Source organism: Anomaloglossus baeobatrachus, chromosome 5 (genome assembly GCF_048569485.1).
Source record: "Anomaloglossus baeobatrachus isolate aAnoBae1 chromosome 5, aAnoBae1.hap1, whole genome shotgun sequence".
Lineage (NCBI taxonomy): Eukaryota > Metazoa > Chordata > Amphibia > Anura > Aromobatidae > Anomaloglossus > Anomaloglossus baeobatrachus.
Window position 1 is genome coordinate 361,134,718 of NC_134357.1, and position 16,306 is coordinate 361,151,023.

Sequence of the window (16,306 nt, forward strand, 5' to 3'; positions counted from 1 at the left end):
TTACAGTGATAGGTAGGTCTGGTAGGGAAGTTAAGTGAGATGGAGAAAAGATGATGAGTTTGGGTTTGTCCACATTGAACTTTAGAAAGCATGCTGAGAAGGAGGATATGTCTGATAGATACGCTGGTATTCTGGAAAGCAAAGACATGACATCTAGGTCAGAGAGGTAGACTTGAGTATTATCAGCATATAGATGATACTTTAGCCATGGGACTTTATGAGTTGTCCTGGCTAAAAGTATAGATGAAGAAGAGTAGCGGTACCAGGACATAGCGTTATGGAACACCAACAGTGAGACTCAGAGGATAGAAGGAGGAACCAGTACGGGAATAGGAGACGCTAAATGTGCGGTTTTTGAGGTATAAGGAGAGGGGAAGGTCTTTGATGATAAAGGAAGAGAAGATCTATAGTAGGAAGGAGAGGACAACTGTGTCAAAGGCAGATAACAAGTCTATGAGAAGGAATATAAAGAATTGTCTGTTAGCTTTGGCGGTAAATCGTTAGTAATTTTGGTTAAGACAGTTTCAGTGGAGCGGTGTAGATGGAAACGGCATTGTAGGTTGTCGAAGAGCGAGTTGGATGACAGCTGGGAGGAAAGTTCAATGGAGTTTGTAGGTAAACGTAAGTACTGATATGGGGAGCTATCTGGACGTGGAGATCAGGTCAAGGAATTATTTCTTCAGGATAGATGTAATTTTTGCATGTTTGAAAGCAGAAGGGAAGATACCAGGGGTTAATTATAGATTGAACAGATAGGTTAGGACCAGGATAAGCAGGGTGGTGGTGAGATTGGGATGGTATTGGGATAGGAAGGGGTCAAGTGTGAAAGTGATGGTGGTTATATGAAGGTGTTGAGGTTGTTGAACAGTAAAGACTTGTTTGATTTGGTTGATCTCATTTTTGAAATGTGTGGCCAAGCCTTCTTCACAAATGAGGGCGGTCAATGGTGGATGAAGGAGAGTTAAAAGCCTTAAATAACTGCTTGGGTTATGGATTAAAAAAGATATGAGTTGTGAAGTAGTTTAGCAGAGGTGAAGACCGACTGGAATTCGAGAATTGTGTGTTTGAATGTGGTGAATTCTTCCTGTTAGTGCATATTCTTGTCAATTTTATACACCTATAGCAATGGGACCCCTATAGCAATGGGACCCCTTTAGCAATGGGACTGAATGAAATTCCTTAAAGGGGTTGCTCCCTTTCAGGAATCTTCAACCCTCAGCACAATTTGGTATAAAAAACAAACCACAATGCACTTACCAACCTAAATGTGGCTTTACATGCTGCGACATCGCTAAAGCGACATCCCTGGGGTCACGGATTTTGTGACGCACATCCGGCCGTGTTAGCGATGTCGTTGTGTGTGTGTGTGTTGCAAAAACGTTCAAAATCGCTAATCGGTGACATGCCTTCCTCTTCCCAATTATCGTTGCTTCTGCAGTAACAATGTTGTTCCTCGTTTCTGTGGCAGCACACATCGCTACGTGTGACACCGCAGGAACGAGGAACCTCTCCTTACCTGCCTCCCGACAGCAATGAGGAAGGAAGGAGGTGGGTGGGATGTTCGTCTCGCTCATCTCTGCCCCTCCGCTTCTATTGGGCGGCGGTTCAGTGACGCTACTGTGACGTCGCTGTGACGCTGAACGAACCGCCCCCTTAGAAAGGAGGCAGTTCGCCGGTCACAGCGACGTCGCCGAGCAGGTATGTGCGTGTGACGCTGCCATAGCGATAATATTCACTACAGCAGCGATCAACACATATCGGCCATACAATGGGGGCGGGTGCTAACGCGCTCGACATCGCTAGCATCGGCTAGCGATGTCGCAGCGTGTAAAGCCCGCTTTAGGTCTACTGGTGATTCCCACTTCTGCTCGCGATCTCATGGCTTGCATTAGCTGCAGCACTGACATGTCGATATTGCAGTAACTAATCAGTGACTTCAGCGGCTCTAAAGAGGAGGTTCTGGCTACTTGGTCAGAGACTCTGAGCTCACTGATTGGCTGTTACGCTGCCAATGTGACGTCAGCACTGTGAGCCAATGCCAGACACCAGGAGCAACAGTGGAGATTCATCAGTGGTCCCAGAGTTGGGGAGTACAACATGGTTTGTACGATATTAATACCAAGCTGCACCTAAAGATTTCTACCACCCTCCCTGGTAAATTTAGTGCATAGAATTTGCCTATGTTTTACTTTACATTATGAATCTGGTACTTTTGTAAAAAGTGTCCACCACTGTATAAAAATGTGCTTCCTCTCCTGCACAAAATCCCATTGTAAAATGCCCTCATAAAGAGCCATAGCGAGGCTTGCTTCATCCAGGGCATTAGTTTACTGAGAGCCCGAATAGCTACACCCCAGCTGTATGCCATAGGTGGGTTAGGAGACATGATCAGTGCTATTCACCAGCAATAATAGAGACACTTAAAGGGGTTTTCTCACAAACAAAGTGCATTTCATCAATAGATCTTGAAATAATAATAAGTTCTACAATCGGATGTGTTAAAAATAAATTAACTTTAATTCCATCACGACCCAATCTTTGATATACCCGCGCCTGTTAACTAGTTAGATTGCGATGTCAAACTCTGACAGTCAGATCTAACACGTGCTACTGGGGATCGCGCTGTTCCCCACAGCCTTCAACAGCACCATGAGTTGTTATGACAGGATAGGGTCAGCTGATGACCTGTCGCTGTCATGACTCACTTCCTGTGCAGAGCACCAGCATTCACAGGAGCACAGCATTTCTGCTGATCACAGTGATGCTTTAGCATCTCCTCTGATCAGGACAAGCGATCAGACAGTACAGGCAGACGTTCCCTAAGGGGATTACTAAAATCAATGAAAACTAAAAAGTTTTTAATAATATGAAAAAATAAAAAAAAATATAAAAGTTCAAATCACCCCTCTTTTGCCCAATTGAAAATAAAACAATAATAACTTGTTATCGCCGAGTTCAGAAATGCCCAAACTATCTAATATAAAATTGATTCATCTGATCGGTACACGGTGTAGCGTGAAAAAATATCAAAACACCAAAATTGCATTTTTTTGGTCTCTACAACATTGCAATAACAGGCGATCAAAACATCGCTCCTACTCAAAAATGGAATAATCAAAAACGTCAGCTCAAGATGCAAAAAATAGGTCATCACTGAGCCCCAGATCCCGAAAAATGAGAACGCTACGAGTCTCGGAAAGTGGCGACAAAAGTGCAATATTTTTAATATTTTTTTTACAAACTTCAGAATTTTTTTTCAATACTTATATAAATGTAAAACTAGGCATGTTTGGTGTCTACGAACTCGTACCGACCTGGGGAATCCGAATGCCAGGTATGTGTTACCATATAGTGAACATGGTGACTAACCCCCCCCCAAAAAAAACAATCATGGAATTGCACTTCTTTGCAATTTGACTACACTTGGAATTTACGGGACAATATGGGTCAGAATGAATGATGTCGTTCCAAAGTACAAATCGTCCTCATATGGCTAGATTGACGGAAAAATAAAAAAGTTATGGCTCTTGGAAGATGGGGAGGAAAAAGTGAAAACGAAAAAAGGAAAATCCCTGAATGATGAAAGGGTTAAAATTCACATTGATCGTAGGAAAACCCCTTTAAACTATAATACTGTAGCAGTAATAATACCAAGCACAATATTATTTATTCCATGGCGCTTTGCATGTGAACAGGGGTATACATAGGGACAAGTCCAATAATCATGCGCTATACAAGGCACAGACAGGTACAGGAGGAGAGAGGGCATCTACAAGGAGGCTGTATGTTCTCCCCGTGTTTGTGTTGGTCTCCTCCCACCCCCCCAAAGACCATACTGCTATAGACTTGTATTGTGAGCCCCAATGGGGACAGTGATGATCAGGTCAGCACAGCACAGGGGGATTCATGGTGCCCGATAATAATCACAGCCTGGATCGTGCACTTGCGCTACACATGGGCCACCAGCCTTTTCTACCCGTTCACCTATGTGATTATTACTGTACAGAGGCGACCACAGAGCCCTCCTGTACTGCGCGCCCCCCGCCATGACGTCATCGCCGGCCCCTCCCCCGCCTGACTCCGCCCTCCAGCAATTTAAACTGCAGAACGTGACGTCAGGGAGGGGGCGGGGCAGGGGCTGTGTATGGTGACGTAGCTGTCAGCTGTTGAGCCGTTCTAATGATTGAGCCGGCAGAGCCTGTCCTGTGTACAGTGCTGTGCATCTACCTCAGCCGGCCTTGTGTATCGCCACCTGGACACTGCCTGTGTCTGCACACACTGACTGCTCCACGGGAAGGTGAGTGCTGCTGACAATACAGCTGGGTGCTGGAGCCTGTGGATGACAATAATAACCACTGCATGTCTGTTCCCTACAGCTGAACTTTACACTGGAGGCCCTCCAGGGGTTAATGTATGGGGCCAGGTGTTGTGCAGCAGAGGGTTAAATCTATCAGCCTGGAGCATTGTCCTCTCTGCTCCTCTGTGTATATAGATGCCTGTAATGTGTGTATATAATACTGCTGTCATCTGATACAATATAGCCCGGCTGTGACGTCACTAGCTGAGCACCAGATGTCATAGATGACAATGGACAGAGCAGGGTGGGGGAGGGGGACATCTTTAGGCTTTCCCCTGTGTAAGGTGTGTGACAGCAGGGCACAATGATGGGGTCTTCCAGGCTGTCTGTGATTTTCTTACCCATGGTGTGTTTATTAGTGCTGACGTCTTGCCTGGGACTGCCGGGCTCTTTGTTTTCCCTGCTCTGCCCTATTGTGTGCTTATGTCCTGCTCCCTTCTCCCTGTAGTTGCTCATCTTTCCTCCATCTGTACCTCTCCCTCCCCCTCCTCTTCTCTCCTCCTCTTTATCCTCTCCTCATCCTCCTTATGAATCCCCCCTCCCTCCATTATTACTGCTGCTCCTCCTGGCAGGGAAGAGGTTAGCCGGTCATAATTGGCCAGTGCTATAGAGGACAATAATGCCCCTGAAACCTGGTGGCCCCGTCTTCCCCCTCCCTTTCTTCTTTCTAGGCTCGGCCTGTCAGTATGTTAATGCCTAATCCGGGTCTTTTTAAGCCCAGGATGCTTTATACAGGGGGTGGGGTGTGATCTGCGGGAGAAATCTGCTTGAAATTTCATTCCTTCTATGGAGATCTGTATACTGTCAGGTGTCGTGTGTGTGTGTGTGTGCGGGGGGCACAGAACCTGTGCAATACGTGAGCCGGGTACTTTCCGCAGCGTCTTCCCCCTGGGTTGGCGAGGGTTAACAGTACATCCCTTGGAATATGTGAGTTGGGTACTTTCCACAGCGTCTTCATTCTGGGGTGGCAAGGGTTAATAGTAGGTCCCTTGGAATATGGGAGTTGGGTACTTTGCGCAGCGTCTTTGCTCTGTGGTGGCGAGGGTTAACAATACATCCCTCGGAATATGTGAGTTGGGTACTTTGCACAGCGTCTTCCCCCTGGGGTGGCGAGGGTTAACAGTAGGTCCCTCGGAATATGTGAGTTGGGTACTTTGCGCAGCGTCTTCCCCCTGGGGTGGCGAGGGTTAACAATACATCCCTCGGAATATGTGATTTGGGTACTTTGCGCAGCGTCTTCCCCCTGGGGTGGCGAGGGTTAACAGTAGGTCCCTCGGAATATGTGAGTTGGGTACTTTGCGCAGCGTCTTCCCCCTGGGGTGGCGAGGGTTAACAGTAGGTCCCTCGGAATATGTGAGTTGGGTACTTTGCGCAGCGTCTTCCCCCTGGGGTGGCGAGGGTTAACAGTAGGTCCCTCGGAATATGTGAATTGGGTACTTTCCGCAGCGTCTTCCCCCTGGGGTGGCGAGGGTTAACAGTAGGTCCCTCGGAATAAGTGAGTTGGGTACTTTGCGCAGCGTCTTCCCCCTGGGGTGGCGAGGGTTAACAGTAGGTCCCTCGGAATATGTGAGTTGGGTACTTTGCGCAGCGTCTTCCCCCTGGGGTGGCGAGGGTTAACAGTAGGTCCCTCGGAATATGTGAGTTGGGTACTTTCCGCAGCGTCTTCCCCCTGGGGTGGCGAGGGTTAACAGTAGGTCCCTCGGGCCGTCTGGTTTCTGCGCCTTTTATGCAGATGATGGGAGATTACAGCCTGTGACATTTAATGAATGCGGGATGTCCAGGGCGGATATTTAGGTCAGCTTTAATGACGTGCGCCCGTCGCACCATGTCGGGATTACTATATGATCCATATTCCTCAGGTCGGAGACATATGCCGTTAACTTGTAAACAGACGACTTGGAAAAAGTTAGAGGAGGGGCGATGCGAATCAGTGGGAAGCGTCATGATCCGCGTGTAATAATAAACGTTCCGATGGTGGGGGACCTTGCGGGGGCGCGTAAATGGCTGTAGACATTTCTATATAAAGTTTATCCGTGCAGCTTCAGCTATAAACAGCATCCGCCTTCCTTATATTTCACACGGAGGAATCCGGTGACGTGTGTCTCATTTGCATATGACATTGAACGTCACGCCGTCTGTGCCTGTCCTCCACTGAACTTCGAGGATGTGCTGAGAATAACCCCGCTCCTCTAAATAAAGCTGTTTACCTTTCAGACCCTACTTTGCTTCACCAGCACACTTGACATTGTGGAGTTAACGCTCAAGTCCAGGTGTCCTGTGGTGTCGGGAAATGGCTGTCCTGTATTAGGACAGCGTTGCTCAATCTGGCTTGCAAGTTGGGGCTTGTATCAGGATGGCGTTTCTTTATTTAGGCGCTTCGAACCCTGGAGAAGTTTGAAGATCAGCATCAGCCCTGGGGGTGGGCTTCAGGTTGTCCCCAAAGATCTAGACTCTGCGTAGCGCGTCTGATTGCTCTTATATAATATGTCCCTGACAACAGTTGGTAAAGAAATGGTTAACAATCTTGTGTCCCGGTAATACAGTCGTTACATTCCTTCCTTGTAAAGCAAACAGCTCCAAGCAGGTGTACTGTGGCGAAGGTGTTGACATAGGTTACCCTGGAGCCGCCTATAAACAAGCGAGCAGTGCTTGTGTGTGTATATACTGTACACAGATCACTGGTATTAGGAGTCATATGTGGATCAAGCTTAAAGGGAACCTGTCCGTAAGGTTAACAACCCACTTCCCAAACCAAGACCTAAATCCATCAACACCTTTTACATCTTCTATCTGTTGCTGCATTTTAAAAAAAAAACAAAAAACAACTTTTTAACTCTTATGCAATAAGAGGTCCAATCACTCCGAACTTAACTATCCTTGTCTTCGGGCAAATGATTAATCAACAGGAAGTGAGAACGGGACTGCGGCTCACTTACTGTTGATTGATAATTTGCCCAAAGGTGGAGCCATTGATGTTGGCGGTGATTGGGCGCAAAGCTCACATGATGTCACAACCTCACGTGAGTCCCGGTAATGCAAGTGCCGACACCATTGGAACTGCAGCGGCACAGGAGGCGAGTATAAGCTTTTTTTAATTTTAATGGGGCCAAATATGGGGAATGAGAGGGGGTTGTCCTAGTACTGAACAACATCCTTAAGTGCTCTGGGCATGACAGAGCACTTGCCAGTCCTCTGCCTCCTGAGCTTATTTTCCCGCCTAGCACCAGCCTCTTTGGGTTGATTGATATCTCAATGTCTTTATGGCATCTGGTAAGGAGATCACACTTTGAATAAGGAATAAAACTGAAGGGGCTGGTGGTGGTCGGCGAAACGACCTCGGAAGGTAGTCTCGGGAAGTGCTTCTGTTACACCAACAACATTTGACTTCTCCTAAATGCAGCAATAGATAAAAGATATAAAGGTATCAATGGTTTTTAGTTTTTTGGGGGGAAGGTTTGATTTTACTGATCATATGATGAAAAGTTCTGCATCTTTCAGATATGCTTGTGCTTTCATGCTTTACTTGCTGTCACCAGTCTTGACCTATGTCTTCTCACACATCTAAAAGCTCCTACATCGATCTATACAGTCTCTATTTAGAGAGGATTTTCTAAACTGATAGGACACATAAAAACTTGGAGGGTTTCCTCCTTTACTTGACATATTATGGGCCTACTCTGCCCTAAAAGCATGCACCAGTGAATATCTTATCCCCCTTATGCCCCATGGCCATAAGGACCTGTGCTGCAGGACCAGCTCCTGTGAATGATCTATAAGGGCACATTCACACCTGCCGACTGCAGCTAGTGAAGACTGCGGGTTACTGACCTGTTTAGGGGGGCTGACCAGAATTCTATAAGACGACTGGTAATCTGATCATTCTGTGTGCATAGAGTAGCTTATTTATATACAGCACTAGACGAAGTGCTGCCGAGAATTAATTTAATTTCCATCTTGAACACCATTTTATTTGTTAAAAAATTCTGTATTGATCAATTTCGTAGAATATCTTTTTGAGAGACAGAACTTTTTTTGAACATAGATATGTTGATTAGAGACGAGCGGTTCCGTCGAGGCTCGGTTCACCGGCAGCAAATGAGCCGAGCCTCCACAAGCTTGATCCGGACCTGAACCCTGGAGCAAGTCACTGATTGGCAGTTTGTCTCCACCCACATACAGCCAGACATAAGCAGATCACTTCTGGGGGAAGGTGGGCGAGCTTTTTCAAACATTTTTTTAGAGGTTGCACACTACATGTGATCACGCTGCTGTTACCCCCAGTGCGAGCCATTTAAGCACTGCAAGCAGCTCACACTGGGCTGAGCACCAAGTGTACCAGAGCACAGCGTTGCTCGCACAAGCTATGTTTGCATGCAAAGCATCCGAAACCAAACCTTGATTTTGAAATTTGGTCTTCAGTTCGAAAGCAGAACCTCAGGTTTGCTCATCTCTAATGTTGATTACATTTTTTTTTTTTCATCCATGTTTGTGCTGAATCCGTTTCTGCTGCAGGGACTCGCCACGTCTTTTGTTACTGGTGACGCCGGGCGATGGAGCAGCAGTTTGCGTTGATATTCTGGGACTAGTGCTGCCATCCAGGCAAGGAGCTTGGCGGTTTACTTCACGACTTGGTTATCTAATTAGCTCTCTTTGGCGGGGCGCACACTATTTAAACCCCCTGTCTTTCCATCTCTCGTGGCCAGTTACAAGTTCTCTTACTTTGGTTCAGTCCTTTTTCTACTCCACTGCCCAGTTAATTTGATTCCTGGCTCTGACTTTGGCCTGTTTTTACTATTCAGCTGCCTGACTAGTCTGTTCTGGATCTATTTTTTTAGTTAATTGGCTTTCTAACCATCCTCTGCCAAGACACTCCTGTCCAGAAGTCACTCTGTGGACCCAACCGAGGGGTCCCTGTGTAAGTCCAGTTTCTTGTATAGGGGTTAAAGGGTGAAGGCCAGGTCACCCTCTGAAATCTGTTACATGGAGTGGCTAGCGCAAAGGCTGTCTCATGGAGATACTTGACCTCTTTCTGCCTGTAGGCACCACTAGAGGGAGCTTTCTGCATATTGTTTGTACATTGAGCTCCATAATAACTCAGTATGTCGTAAGCACTTCAACTCCCCCTGGTAGTGGTAATGTCTACATGCAGTTAGAATTTCATCATAGCTGTATATTCAGGGGATTAAAAGCTCTATAGAAAAAGCAGGACCTCTAACTACAAAGTTTTGTTTGTTTTTGTGTTTTTTTTCTCTTCTGCTCCTCTCACCATAGATGAGGACTAGGGTCTAATAATTTTTCACTTGGTCTTGCTAAACACTGAGCTCGTATAGAACTATCATAGCTATTCGGGCAGATAAATCCAGATTGGGTTTTAAATATATGGCTAGTTGGATAAAGTTGTGACACCAACTTGTGCCCTCCTTTTTTTGTCCTATGACAAGACTCTTGGGCATAGTCTGACCTTTTAGCTAGTCAAAATACTGGACATTTCCTTCTTGGCCAAAGGACTTGCAAAGTAATGCAGCTCCAACCCACTGTCAGGTAGGAGGTTAATACGCAACTCTAATTTTAGACATTCTTAGTCTACACTTTCATACATGGAGGCTTATGCCAAGGCCAGCATCCTTGTAGGCACAGCACAGCTGAGTGTCTGCTGAGTACATGGCGTACCATACCTAATCTTCTTATATCAATTTCTGCCTCTTTAAATGACCTACAACCTGTCATGAGCAGAACGTGGCCAGATTTAAAGAGGGAACATGTATAGCTAATGTATTAGGCTAGGGCAATGTGAGAAGAGGACAGATAAGAATGGGCATAGTCAATCCAAGGTTGTCAGACCATCAGTGGGCAATTGTATTTTTGCCAGCTACTAGATAGAGGAAAGTGAGAAAAAGAAATGGAGTCTGTGTACAGAGATTTCAAGGTGTAGAGGTGCAACCCAGGGGTCACCACAAATGAAGCGATGTATTATACCACAAATTCTGAGCCAAAATCAAACTAACTTAGATTATGTCTGACCAATATGTACAAGTGCATCTCAATAAATTAGAATATCATCAAAAAGTTAATTTATTTCAGTAATTCAATACAAAAAGGGAAATGTATATATTATATAGTCATTACAGAGTGAGCTATTTCAAGTGTTTTTTTTTTTTCTGTTAATGTTGATGATTGTGGCTTATAGCCAATGAAAACCCAAAAGTTATTATCTCAGAAAATTAGAATGACTACAAAACACCTACAAAGGCTTCCCAAGCGTTTAAAATGGTCCCTTAGTCTGGCTCAGTAGGCTACACAATCATTGGGAAGACTGCTGACTTGACAGATGTTCAGAAGCCAGTCATTGAAGCACTCCACATGGAGGGTAAGCCACAAAAGGTCATTGCTAAAGAAGCTAGCTGTTCAGAGTGCTGTATCCAAGCATATTAATGGAGAGTTGAGTGGAAGGAAAAAGTGTGGTAGAAAAAGGTGCACAAGCAACCGGGATAACTGCAGCCTTGATAGGATTAAGAAAAGGCCATTCAAAAATTTGGAGGAGATTCACAAGGAGTGTACTGCTGCTGCAGTCATTGCTTCAAGGGCCACGACACAGACGTATCCGGGACATGGGCTACAACTGTCGCATTGCTTGTGTCATGCCACTCATGACCAATAGACAACGCCAGAAGTGTCTTACCTGGGCCAAGGAGAAAAATAACTGGACTGTTGCTCAGTGGTCCAAGGTTTTTTTTTCAGATGAAAGTACAGTAAATTTTGCATTTCATTTGGAAATCAAGGTCCCAGAGTCTGGATGAAGAGTGGAGAGGCCACAATCCAAGCTGCTTGAGGTCTAGTGTGAAGTTTCCACAATCAGTGATGGTTTGGGGAGCCATGTCATCTGCTGGTGTAGGTCCATTGTGTTTTATCAAGACCAAAGAGTCAGCGCAGCTGTCTACCAGGAAATTCTAGAGAACTTCATGCTTCCCTCTGCCAACAAGCTTTTTGGAGATGGAAATTTCATTTTCCAGCAGGATTTGGCACCTGTCCACACTGCCAAAAGTACCAATACCTGGTTTAATAACCATAGTATCACTGTGCTTGATTGGCCAGCAAACTCGCCTGACCTAAACCCCATAGGGAATCTATGGGGTATTGTCGAGAGGAAGATGAGACACTAGACCCAACAATGCAATCGAGCTGAAGGCTGCTATCAATGCAACCTGCGGTTCCACCTCACCTCAGCAGTGCCACAGGCTGATCGCCTCCATGCCACGCTCCATTAATGCAGTAATTCATGCAAAAGGAGCCCTGACCAAGTACTGATTGCACTTACTGTACAGACTTTTCAGTAGGCGCCAACATTTGAGTTTAAAATATTTTTTTCAGTTGGTCTTCTATAATATTCTAATTTTCTGAGATAATGACTTTTGGGTTTTCATTGGCTGTAAACCATAATCATCACCATTAACAAAAATAAACACTTTAGATCACCTGGTCTGTAATGATTCTATATAATATATGCGTTTCGATTTTTGTATTGAATTACAGAAATTAACTTTTTCATGATATTCTAATTTATTGAGATGCACCTATACATGTCCTCTGAATTCGTGCTTCCCTTGAAACAAGGCCCCACATTTTTAAAAAGGATATTGGGAAGTTAGTCGGAGGTGGGCAGCTAGATTTTGACTTCGGATAAAAGGCCTCTCCTATGATGAGGTTGGAGAAGTTGGGCTTGCTTAGCTTAGAAATTAGCCTCTAAGGTGCCTTTTTTTATTTTTCTTTGTATAAGTACATGTGTGGTCAATGCAAAGGACTGTCTCTGCATTCATCTGCTGGTGGTAGTTCTGGCGCTGCATTCATGTGCTGGTTCTGATGCTGCATTCATGTGCTGGCAGTCGTTTTGATCTTGTACACATTTAATAAGCCTCATGGGCTTGTTTAAAATTTACAAATCCTCAAAACTTTATAATTTTTGAGATTGAGGGAGAATTGGACAAGTTCAGTTCATGCTCCAAAAATGCAGTATATTTTGGAGCAGAATCTCTACAAATCATTCTCAAATACTCAAAACGTGGGTCTAGTGGTGTATTAATGTACTGATGGTGGTTCTGGTGATGTGTTCATGTACGTACTCCATACCTGAGACTGGCTGCTCATATCCTTTTAATGTCTGATGGTTCCTTTTTGTCATTGTCATGTGACATCAGCACTACAGACAATAGCAGACCTAGGGAGAGTTTTTGTTCTTTGAAAAACAATCTATGGAATGGATTTTCAAAACCGGAAAACCACTTTAAGGGTATGTGCACACAAGGTATTTTAAACTCAAGCAGAAGATGCTGAAAACCATGTTTTTTTTTTTTTTTTTGTTTTGTTTTTTTTTTTCCTAAGAACCATGTTCTATATAGTTTTACAGTCGTTTTCCTGGCATTTTTCCTATGGTTCTGTCCATTTTCTTTTTTTTTTTTTTTTTTTTCTTTTTTCTTTTTGACGGCATTTTTACGTAAAGCTGTTTGCAAAACACAACAGAAGATATCCGGGCATCTTCCGAACTCTCCTATTTATTATTTATAATTATTATTGCACCATTTTATTCGATGACGCTTTATGTAAAAATAATGAAAATAAAAATAAGTACAATAATCATGTACTATACAAGGCACATTGGTATAGGAGGAGACCCTGCCTGTGAGGTATTCCAAGTGGAAAACGCCAGAAGACTGGACCGGTCACTTCCTTTAACCGCTTGATGTTTTTAGAAACCTGATGTGGTTAAGATGCTCAAATGCATGAACAAGTGCACAGCAAGTAGTTTTATATATAGATATTTACTAACTTTAAGTATTTTTTATAGTAGTTTCCATGGTGGGATCTGCCCCCCCAAAAATTTAATTTGCACATACCCGAAGTTGTATGTAAAACACCCCCCAAAAAGAAAACTAAACTGTTATGGCTCTCAGAAATCTGTATGGAAAATAAAAAAAATATACTAAATATGTATGTATGTATGTATGTATATCTCTCTTGTGACCTCGACTTCTGACTGACCGTAAGTCAGAGGTAACGGTCACAAGCTCTCAGTGTAAGTCTATGAGAGCCTTAGTCTGGCTTTTCTGGTTCTCATAGACTTACATCGACTAGTAACCTCCAGCTCACCCAACAAACTGCTGCAGACCGACTGAAGGAGGCCCGATAACAGATGAAGATGGCGACTCGTAAATAAAATGGTAGGGTCAGGGATCTTGGATTAGTACGACAACTCTAGCGGTAAATGAAAAAAAAAACAAACAAAAAACAAAACTGCAGGGGTGCTTTTTAATTTTCATTGCACTAAGCCTTTTCATTTGTAACTGTTCTTTGCCTGTTGTCCTCTCCTGCCCGAACTGTCTACTCGTCCATGCTGCTGTATAAAGTAGCTTTGCCACCATAGTATTGGAGGAGCAAAGGGCACTAAAGCTGGCTGGAGTTGTGAGTTATATAGCAAAACGCTGCATTCCTGGCCTAGGAGACTGACCACCGCTTATTGACTTAATCTAGGCAATAAAATTTAGGCTATAGGATTAGAGGAACCCTGTCACCAGTTTTTTCCCATATAAGCTGCGGCCACCACCAGTGAACTTATATATATATATATATATATATATATATATATATATATATATATATATATAAAGTTCACTGGTGGTGGCCGCATATATATATAATTTCCAGAATGTTGTATATACAGTTAGGTCCAGAAATATTTGGACAGTGACACAATTTTCGCGAGTTGGGCTCTGCATGCCACCACACTGGATTTGAAATGAAACCTCTATAACAGAATTCAAGTGCAGATTGTAACGTTTAATTTGAAGGTTTGAACAAAAATATCTGATAGAAATTGTAGGAATTGTACACATTTCTTTACAAACACTCCATTTTAGGAGGTTAAAAGTTATTGGACAAATAAACCAAACAAAATATTTTTATTTTCAATATTTTGTTGCGAATCCTTTTGGAGGCAATCACTGCCTTAAGGCTATGTGCGCACGTCGCGTAAAAACATGCAGTTACGCTGCGCTTTGTAGCGCAGCGTAACTGCATGCGTCCTGCGTCCCCTGCACAGTCTATGGAGATTGTGCAGGGGCCGTGCGCACGTGGCGTCTAAGAGCGCAGCGCTTCGGCTACTGCCGAAGCGCTGCGCAAAAAGAAGTGACATGTCACTCCTTGCCTGCGCTTTGCCGGCAGCTCCTGCTCTGTCTATGGCAGGAGCTGCAGGCAGAGCGCATGGAATCGGCGCTCACTACGGACATTTCTGCAGCGATCTAAAGCGCACATGTGCTCTTCAGATCGCTGCAGAAATTTCTGCAGGGCTTGTACGCAACGTGCGCACATAGCCTAAGTCTGGAACCCATGGACATCACCAAACGCTGGGTTTCCGCCTTCTTAATGCTTTGCCAGGCCTTTACAGCCGCAGCCTTCAGGTCTTGCTTGTTTGTGGGTCTTTCCGTCTTAAGTCTGGATTTGAGCAAGTGAAATGCATGCTCAATTGGGTTAAGATCTGGTGATTGACTTGGCCATTGCAGAATGTTCCACTTTACTGCACTCATGAACTCCTGGGTAGCTTTGGCTGTATGCTTGGGGTCATTGTCCATCTGTACTATGAAGTGCCGTCCGATCATCTTTGTGGCATTTGGCTGAATCTGGGCTGAAAGTATATCCCGGTACACTTCAGAATTCATCCGGCTACTCTTGTCTGCTGTTATGTCATCAATAAACACAAGTGACCCAGTGCCATTGAAAGCCATGCATGCCCATGCCATCACGTTGCCTCCACCATGTTTTACAGAGGATGTGGTGTGCCTTGGATCATGTGCCGTTCCCTTTCTTCTCCAAACTTTTTTCTTCCCATCATTCTGGTACAGGTTGATCTTTGTCTCATCTGTCCATAGAATACTTTTCCAGAACTGAGCTGGCTTCATGAGGTGTTTTTCAGCAAATTTAACTCTGGCCTGTCTATTTTTGGAATTGATGAATGGTTTGCATCTAGATGTGAACCCTTTGTATTTACTTTCATGGAGTCTTCTCTTTACTGTTGACTTAGAGACAGATACACCTACTTCACTGAGAGTGTTCTGGACTTCAGTTGATGTTGTGAACGGGTTCTTCTTCACCAAAGAAAGTATGCGGCGATCATCCACCACTGTTGTCATCCGTGGACGCCCAGGCCTTTTTGAGTTCCCAAGCTCACCAGTCAATTCCTTTTTTCTCAGAATGTACCAGACTGTTGATTTTGCTACTCCAAGCATGTCTGCTATCTCTCTGATGGATTTTTTCTTTTTTTTCAGCCTCAGGATGTTCTGCTTCACCTCAATTGAGAGTTCCTTAGACCGCATGTTGTCTGGTCACAGCAACAGCTTCCAAATGCAAAACCACACACCTGTAATCAACCCCAGACCTTTTAACTACTTCATTGATTACAGGTTAACGAGGGAGACGCCTTCAGAGTTAATTGCAGCCTTTAGAGTCCCTTGTCCAATTACTTTTGGTCCCTTGAAAAAGAGGAGGCTATGCATTACAGAGCTATGATTCATAAACCCTTTCTCCGATTTGGATGTGAAAACTCTCATATTGCAGCTGGGAGTGTGCACTTTCAGCCCATATTATATATATAATTGTATTTCTGAACATGTTTTTGTAAACAGCTAAAATAACAAAACTTGTGTCACTGTCCAAATATTTCTGGACCTAACTGTATAAGGGCTCACTGGAGGTGGCTGTAGCTTATAGGGTAACCGGTTCCCTTTAAAAAAAAAAAAAAAACCTTTTTATTTTTTGTTTTTTGGGAATGGAAAGGAATTTGAATGAGAGAGAAATTGCAAACTTGCTTTTCTAAAAGCTGCTTTACATGCAGTGACATCGCTAGCGATGTCGCTGGTGAAAGCATCCGCCCCCGTCGGTTGTGCGTCACGGGTAAATCACTGC

General features: G+C 44.2%; 1 protein-coding gene across 1 annotated transcript in view; it reads left to right on the forward strand.

Annotated features, from left to right (window-relative positions):
- Window positions 1-4,186: 4,186 nt before the first annotated feature.
- TP53INP2 (tumor protein p53 inducible nuclear protein 2) overlaps window positions 4,187-16,306 on the forward strand; it is a 43,909-nt gene continuing 31,789 nt past the window's right edge. The window contains exon 1 of the mRNA XM_075349946.1: window positions 4,187-4,297. The gene's annotated coding sequence lies outside the window, so the exon portion shown is untranslated. The remainder of the gene's footprint in view (window positions 4,298-16,306) is intronic.